General features: G+C 44.3%; 1 pseudogene; it reads left to right on the top strand.

The window, feature by feature from the left end:
- Window positions 1–2,592: 2,592 nt before the first annotated feature.
- On the top strand, window positions 2,593–4,615 carry LOC142209187 (C3a anaphylatoxin chemotactic receptor-like; annotated as a pseudogene).
- Window positions 4,616–8,754: the final 4,139 nt, after the last annotated feature.

The raw sequence follows: 8,754 nt of genomic DNA, 5'->3' as shown, positions 1-8,754 counted from the left end.
GTCAGGCAGTTTTCAAGCCCATTCATTTGGATGGGTTTGCAAAGTATCCGCCCATAAGCGTCTTCTGCTCTCCACGGTGAAACCGTTTTTTTTAACCGGACACAAAGTCGGACATGCAGGACTTTATAAAAACCGTTTCGCAGCGGAGACCAGAAGATGCTCACGGGTGCTCACCGACGGACTCTGAATGCCTGTCAGCAGAAGATGGAAACCTCAAAACAGAGATCGGGCGCTGGTGTGAACCCGCCCTCATGTGTTGGGCTGAATGTTGCACCCCTCCATCTGTGCCAGTGGTTTGTCTTTCCCCCTTATTTTGATCAGCATTAACCCTTAGTGAGATCTACTGCTATTGGCATTGCACTCGAGGGACTATTTAGGTCTGGGGGTAGGTATTTTACATAATTGAGAGATAACCTGCCATTATTTACCGTGCCTATTAGTCATCCATCTAGCCATAAAACTATTGTGTATGATCAGATGGGTATTGGCTGCTGTATATGGATATCTGCTTAGTGCTGTGCGGTTTTTGCAACTATCCTGCTTGGGCTGTATTCATCTCTGCCCTAGGCTGGGTCGCTACATTTTTTGTAATAGTCATATGTGATTCATGCTTCTCTTCATTTCCATTTCTCTTCACACTGTACACTGCTGATTTTAGGCACAACTCCTCCAGCTGTTACTTACAGAAGTACTCCGATGACTCTGCTATAGTCGGCCTTATCACTGATGGTGACAATAGGGAATACAGAGACTTAAATCGGGACTTTGTTGAATGGTGCCAGCAGAACCAGCTCAGGATTAATGCTGGGAAGACCAAGATGATGGTGGTGGACTTTAGTAAACGGAGAGGTGCTCCGACCCCGGTGGAGATCCAGGGGACATGCATTGAGATAGTCAGGACCTATAAGTATCTGGGTGTGCTCCTCAATAATAAACTAGACTGGGCTGATCACCTGGAGGCGCTGCACAGAAAGGGCCACAGCAGACTCTACCTGCTCAGGAGGCTGAGGGCCCTCGGAGTCCAGGGGACACTTCTTAGGGCCTTCTTCAACTCTGTGGTTGCCTCAGCCATCTTTTTCGGTGTGGCCTGCTGGGGGAGCAGTATATCAACCAGGGACAGAAATAGACTTGACAGGCTGATCAGGAGGGCCAGCTCTGTCCTGGGGACCCAGTACAGGTGGTGGGTGACAGAAGGATACTGTCTGTGGTGACCTCCATGCGGGAGAACAAATCCCACCCCATGTATGGGACCCTGATGGGACTTGGCAGCACTGTAAGTGACCGTCTGCTTCACCCCAAATGTGAGAAGGAGCTATCGCAGGTCCTTCCTTCCAACCACGACCAGGCTGTATAATCTACATCAGACCAAGCGAAGACACTCCGCACAGAGAACATGATTATGAATGTCCTCCTCCTTTCTTTTCTGTTCCTAAGCTGCTATGGACTCCTAGCATATCTTTCTCAGCATATGTGTGTCTACTACTTCTGTAATATTTACTGTGTATTATCCTGTATCTGTATTACTAAGCAGCTGTAACATACTGAAATTTCCCTACTGTGGGACTATTAAAGGATTATCTTATCTTATCTTATACTTGGTCTGTTACATTATATACAGTGCTTCATTTAAGGGTATGATCATCCTACCCAATTATTCACTCTGGTCCCAGGGTGGGGTCAGTTTTATATCGCTATTCAGGCAGCGATGGCATCACAATTTGTTACTTTCTGGTGTCTCTGCCCCTTTTTGCTAGGGAGACACACATTGGTTTCCATCATATCCAGTATCCGAAATTCATTATAAAATTCAAATAAAAGTTGAGTTTTATATTGGGGGTTCTTTCAATGATGGTAGTAGTGGTGTAACTACTGCCATAGCAGCGGAGGCAGCTGCCACAGGGCCCGGGACATTGGGGGCCCGGTGACAGCCGCTACCGCTGCTATCATTATACTCGGTGGTCTTTTCGGACCCCCGAGTATAATGAGGTAAGAAACATTAAAAAAAACACTGTTACTTACCTCTCCACGATCCTGCCAGGCCTCCTTCCTGACATCTCTGATATCACATGAACCCGGCCTGCGTCCTGGGTCATTATGGGACCACTATGGGGGATAATACTGTGTGCAGGGGCCACTATGGGGGATAATACTGTGTGCAGGGGCCACTATGGGACATAATACTGTGTACAGGAGTCACTATGGGGGATAATACTGTGTGTAGGGGCCAGTATGGGGTATAATACTGTGTGCAGGGGCCACTATGGGGGATAATACTGTGTGTAGGGGCCAGTATGGGGTATAATACTGTGTGCAGGGGCCACTATGGGGGATAATACTGTGTGAAGGGGCCACTGTGGGGCATAATAGAACATGCAGGAATGCGTAGGAGGGGGTCAGTCGAGGTCTTTGGTGTCGGTCGGCGGGGGGGGGCCCATGTCAAAAGTTCGCCACGGGGGCCCCACCATTCCTAGTTAATCCACTGGAGGGGACCCAACTGGAATGAATGTGATGACAAAACCTATTTACTCACAAAACAGACAATAAAAATTTCTATGAATATTTTCCTTTATATATTTTAGGGTAAAATTTAGAATGGATCCTCCTGGTTATCACTCGACATTATCTTCTACAGATCTAAATGATGACATTTGGTACGTTCCTATTTATCATTCTTGTCATTTATAATGTTTGGGGGTCCCTAAATGGACTCTCCAAAGGGAATACTGAATGCAGATGTGAACCGGGCCTTACAGAGTTGGGTTCAGCTCAGTGTGCCTCCATAACCCTTTCTCTTGGACCATGTCAGTTTTACAGGGTTTCTCCTATTCTAAGAAATTGCCTGACCAAGGGGTCAAAATGGTCTAACAAGAAATGGAAAAGAGAGGAAAAATAATCCCTAGGACCTCCTGTTCTGGGGTGAGCGTGCTATGGTGGGTTGGCTTAGTGCCATAATGTAACCCCACTTTGGTTTTTGTCCCCATATTCTCCATGTATTCCACAATGTACAATGGGAAAAATATGCAAATCTGTTTCTCAAGATGTAAATAGGGAAACAGTGCTGCCCTCTGGGGGAAGCTCCCTTGAACATCATGACCGATTTTCCAACAAGCCTTTACTGCAATGATGCAGGATTTTGCCAAGTCAGTATCCCAGCTGTGGACAGCGCTGTTTCGATCTGGTTGGATCTCTTCAGCACAGCCTAGCACAGGGGTAGGGAACCTTCGGCTCTCCAGCTGCTGTGAAACTACAACTCCCATCATACTCCATTCACTTTCATGGGAGTTCCAAGAACAGCAGAGCAAGTATGCATGCTGGGAGTTGTAGTTTTGCAACAGCTGGAGAGCCGTACGTTCCCTACCCCTGGCCTAGGGAAAACCAACTTGGCAGAGGTGAGAGACTTCTAGACCAGGTTATGGGGATAATGTCACCCCTAAGGAGAGACCACCTTCTCAGGCGTGTGGAGTCTTACAAAAAGCCATTTTAGTTCCATTGGGGGGATTATGGGAAAAATAGGCAAATCTGTTTCCCAAGAAACAATGTACAAAGAAGATATTATTGACGCTATAATTTCTTCATGAGACTAAGTTCTACCTTATCATCTTTCTCAAGGTCTTCCTACACACTTGATGAGAACATTCACCTGAAATTTTATGAAGATGTTGTATTACAGAAGATGTCATTTACCTTATACAGCATCACTTTTGTTCTTGGGATTATCGGTAATGGATTAGTCATCTGGATTGCCGGATTCAGGATGAAGAAGACAATCAGTGCCGTGTGGTTCCTCCACCTGGCCATAGCGGACTTCTTATGTTGCGCTTCTCTTCCTCTACGTATTGCACAATGGCTTTCCCTTCTTCAACACAATGAATACATAGTATATACTTCTTGTATACTGAACATTATTCTGTTCACATTAAACATGACCGCCAGTATTCTTCTCCTGACAGCCATGAGTATTGACCGCTGTGTATCCGTCCTGTGGCCATTTTGGGCAAAAGTTTATAGGACCCGTAGACTAGTGAGGATCACTGCAGGAGGCATCTGGGGGCTGAGTTTGCTCATAACTGCTTTAGTGTCTTTCATCTATGGCTTCCATTTTAAGGATGTAAGTGAATGGTGTATAAGCTATAAGGGAAGTGATGACTGTATTATTCATATACAAAAGACCTTTCAGCTTCTCAGGTTTGTTATAATGTTTGGGATCCCCTTTGTCATCATCTTGACCAGTTATGTGATCATTTTCCGTAAACTTAGAAAAAGTAAGAGACCCCGGAGATCTCAGAGACCCTACAGGATCATCACCGCTGTTATATTGTGTTTCTTCATCTGCTGGTCTCCATATTACATCTAGCCGCTAATGTATGAGAACAACACCCATCGTTACAATGACGAACTCCACCTTCCATTTTTTACAGTAAATGCTATTATTACCATCTTGGCTTGTCTTAACAGTTGTCTCAATCCAATCATTTATGTTTTTATGGGCCAAGATTTCAGACAAGGTTTCTTGAGATCTATCCCCGCCAGGCTTGAGAAAGCATTAGGGGAACACCATGATGATTTGTGCCGAGAACCAGATGTTGGTGAACACGCTCGGACTACAGATGTTTAAAGTCATTCATTTTATTTATTTTATGTAGAATCTTCTCTTCCAAGGAATTTTCCCAGATTTCCAAGTCACTTTTGCTTTTATCTGCTTATTAGACACTATTGATGTGATTTTGTAAGATGTTGCAGACATACATGCTACATCTTACATCTGTCAAATCTTACATACGCCAAATCTATCACATCTTACATCTGCCACATCTTTTGCCATGTCTTATTTTGGGTGAACCTTGCATTATTTATTTTGCTAATATTCACAAGGTTTGCCCACTAATCATTCTTCAGTCTGAATTTGTCTTGCTGAACCTAAAGTGCTTTCAGTATGCGCTTGTATGTCTTCAGACCTCATAGGATAATAAATGGAGACCCAAGAGAGTAAGGGGTGGCAATTAAAGATGAGCGAACAGTAAAATGTTCGAGGTTCAATATTCGTTTCGAGTAGCCCCTCAATATTCAACTACTCGAATCGAATATCGAATCCTATTATAGTCTATGTGGGGAAAATGCTCGTTTCAGGGGTAGGCAACATTCGATCAAATTATACTTACCAAGTCCACGAGTGAGGGTCGGGCAGGATCCTCCGAGAAGTTTTCTCTGTGCAGCGTCCCCGCGGCGTCTTCCGGCTCTGAATTCCCTGTGCCAGGCATCGGGCCTGGCACAGGGAATTCAGAGCTGGAAGACGTCGTGGGGACGCTGCACGGAGAAGACTTCTAAAGGTAGGAGAAGAACCAGCGTTGATTGGCCGACTGTATAGCATTCAGCCAATCAATGCTGGTTCTGCATCAAACTTTTACATTCAAATAACGATCGAGTACAAGTATTTTGAATATCGTAGTACTCGCTCATCTCTAGTGGCAATCTATTATGGTCCTTATCGGTCATCTTCTGGCCTCCTCTGTGAAGACATGGACCTCAAATACTGCTAAGGACTGTCATTGGGGGTCATTTGTCACTTAAGGAGCACCAACGTCTTGAGGCTTTGCCACAAATATCATGATGTTGGTGTGTCTCACAAGACCAGTAAGGCCCATTTATTGGGCTTTTCAGAAAACAGGGCACCTTAATGTCACCAAGGCACTTGAAGAAGATGCAAGATGACAGAAAAGGACCACAATGGAACACCAGATGTCACATGGAGCCCAGGAGAGGTTGGGAATGGTGAGTATCAGTTTTTTGTTATTTAACTCCCCTGGGCTTTGGCTTATTATATTCTCGGGTCTGAAGAAACTCCAGAGTAGTATAGGGTTATATGGGTGATGAACACCCAAAATTTTGGCTTTCCAACAAAAGATTTGTTCCAGATGAATCGTCTCCTTATGGTGCCAGAACTCCTTATGTGGCCTCCCTGAATCCTTAATGTGACTGTTAGTGGGTTAATGTGACTTCTGAAGCTTTCCAATAACACTTCCAATCTCTTTAGCTCAGCTTTGTTTCTGTTGCTTTCAACTGTTTTTAGTGTTTTCTGTCGCCAAGTAGCGAGTTATCAGATTCAAGTTGAAGACCGCTGCATCTGTATATATCGCCTAGCTAGCCAGGTACACGTGTCCTCACTCATCTGTCCTCTTGGATGGACATGTCCTAATACGTGTATCACAAGTTAAGTTTTCCTTCTGAACATAAAATGGTTTCATGACAAGTTATGGGACAGTGATAAGCTCCAGTAACTATGAGATGTGTCTGTGTGACCACCAGTGGTGGGGGCTTCTGTTACTATCTAATGCCTGTATCTAATGTGTATCTATTTATCTATCCTATACATGTTTTAGTGCCTGGCTGATTTTACTCTCTTGAACTGGTGTAAGTGTTAAGGGGAAGATTTGTTAAATTTGTTAAAGTTTGTTTATCTAGATAACTCTTTTAGGAGCATTTGTCTTTGTCATCTGCAGAATGTTGTGTTAAAGGGATTCTACCACTAAAACAACATTTTTTTCTATTTACCACGTCAAAATAGCCTTAAGAAAGGCTATTCATCTCCTACCTTTCTCGGTCGCTGTACCGATTTTTACCAGTATGCAAATGAGTTATCTCGCAGCAATGGGGGCGGGCCCCTGCGCTCAAATGGCAATGCTGACAGAGAACTGTCTCCAGTGACGCCTCCATCTTCAGCTGCATCCACCCCTTCTCTCGTCATCTTCCGTCTGTGTCAACTCCGATGCTTGCGCAGTTGGCTCTGCCAGTGGGACACAAATAGAGCTGAGTGCGCATGCCGGCCGGCGGCCATTTTTGGGAGGCCGTTCTTGCTCTTGTAGTTCAATACAGGAGCGTACTGTGCACGGTGTTCAAACTACCGGTGATGACTGTCAGTAGTGTCCGCTACTAGTGTCCTTTACAAGATTTTAACAAAGGACAGTATTAGAACCGTTATAGCTAGAGATGAGCGAGTAGTACTCGATCGAGTAGGTATTCGATCGAATACTAGGGTATTCAAAATACTCGTACTCGATCGAGTACCACTCGCTGTTCGAATGTAAAAGTTCGATGCAGAACCAGCAGAATGCTATACAATCGGCCAATCAACGCTGGTTCTTCTCCTACCTTTAGAAGTCTTCTCCGTGCAGCTTCCCCGCAGCGTCGTATGGCTCTTCATTCACTCTGCCAGGCGTCGGGCCTGGACAGAGCCGACTGCGCATGTCCGCTTGTAGTGCTTGTAGTGCGGGCATGTGCAGTCGGCTCTGCCCAGGCCCGATGCCTGTCAGAGTGAATTCAGAACCGGAAGACGCCGCGGGGACGCTGCAAGGAGAAGACTTCTCGGAGGATCCAGCCCGACCCTCACTCGTGGACTTGGTAAGTATATTTTGATCGAACGTTGCCTACCCCTGAAACGAGCATTTTCCCCCCATAGACTATAATAGGGTTTGATTTTTGATTTGAGTAGTCGAATATTGAGGGGCTATTCGAAACGAATATCGAACCTTTTACGGTTCGCTCATCTCTAGTTATAACCATCATCCCATGATTTCAATAGGATTTTATCTTTTTTGTGTAGGTCCCATATAGGGATCACAATGTACTTTTTTTTTTTTTTTTTTCTCCTATCAGTATGTCTTTTGTAGAATAGGAGGAAATCTACGCAAACACGGGGATAACATACAAACTCCTTGCAGGTGTTGTTCCTGGTGGGATTCAAACCCAGGATTACAGTGCTGCAAGGCTACAGTGCTAACCACTGAGCCACCGTGTTGCCCCTTGGATAGGATTTTATCTGTTGTCCATTAGTGATAGTTTCCATTTACACCATTTCCATCATGTGTGTTTTATTTTTTTGTGGACGCAAAAATCCGAGGTGCAAGACTCTTGTCTCAGCAAAAAATAATGGTTTTATGACAGATGACAAGCGTCCATTATTGTATCACATTAATGTCTATTGGGAACGAACTGATAATGTATGGTAATGGGCAGTAATCAGTATCCGACTGTTATTTTGTGTCTGTTTTTTTTATGAACATCCTTAGAAAGGAGAAGATCACTTTGATGATACATGTCTAAACTAATTTAAAAATGTATATTTATATTCTAAAAATATATGGTTTATGCACAAAAACTTATATACAATAAAAAATAAAATAAATCAAGGTTATTTTTTTTTTTTTTTTTTTTTTTTTTTTTTAAACCAAAAAAAGAGAAGCAGGGACAAAGGTGACTATAATGGTTACTTAACCCTTTCCCTGCCACCCACAAATTTATACATCCTCCCAGGGAGGCACTTTTGTAACAGAGGATGTATCTAATACGTCCTTACTACCAATGCTGATATCTTAGGATTAGAGATGAGCGAGTAGTGTTTGATCAAGTAGGTATTCGATCGAATACTACGGTATTCGAAATACTTGTACTCGATTGAATACTACTAGCTGTTCGAAGATAAGATTCGATGCAGAACCAGCGTTAATTGGCAGAATGCTATACTTTGCCAATCAACGCTGGTTTTTCTCCTACCTTTAGAAGTCTTCTCCCTGTGCAGCGTCCCCGCGTCCTCTTCCGGCTCTGCATTCACTCTGCTTAGGCATCGGGCCTGGGCAGAGCCGACTGCGCATGTCCGCTTGTAGTGCGGGCATGCGCAGTTGCCTCTGCCCAGGCCTGATGCCTAGCAGAGTGAATTCAAGGCCGGAAGAGGACGTGGGGACGCTGCGCAGGGAGAAGAAT

This window comes from Leptodactylus fuscus, chromosome 6, assembly GCF_031893055.1.
Source record: "Leptodactylus fuscus isolate aLepFus1 chromosome 6, aLepFus1.hap2, whole genome shotgun sequence".
Classification (NCBI taxonomy): domain Eukaryota; kingdom Metazoa; phylum Chordata; class Amphibia; order Anura; family Leptodactylidae; genus Leptodactylus; species Leptodactylus fuscus.
The sequence above is the reverse complement of the archived record's forward strand: the minus strand, read 5'-3'. Positions and strand labels throughout refer to the sequence as shown.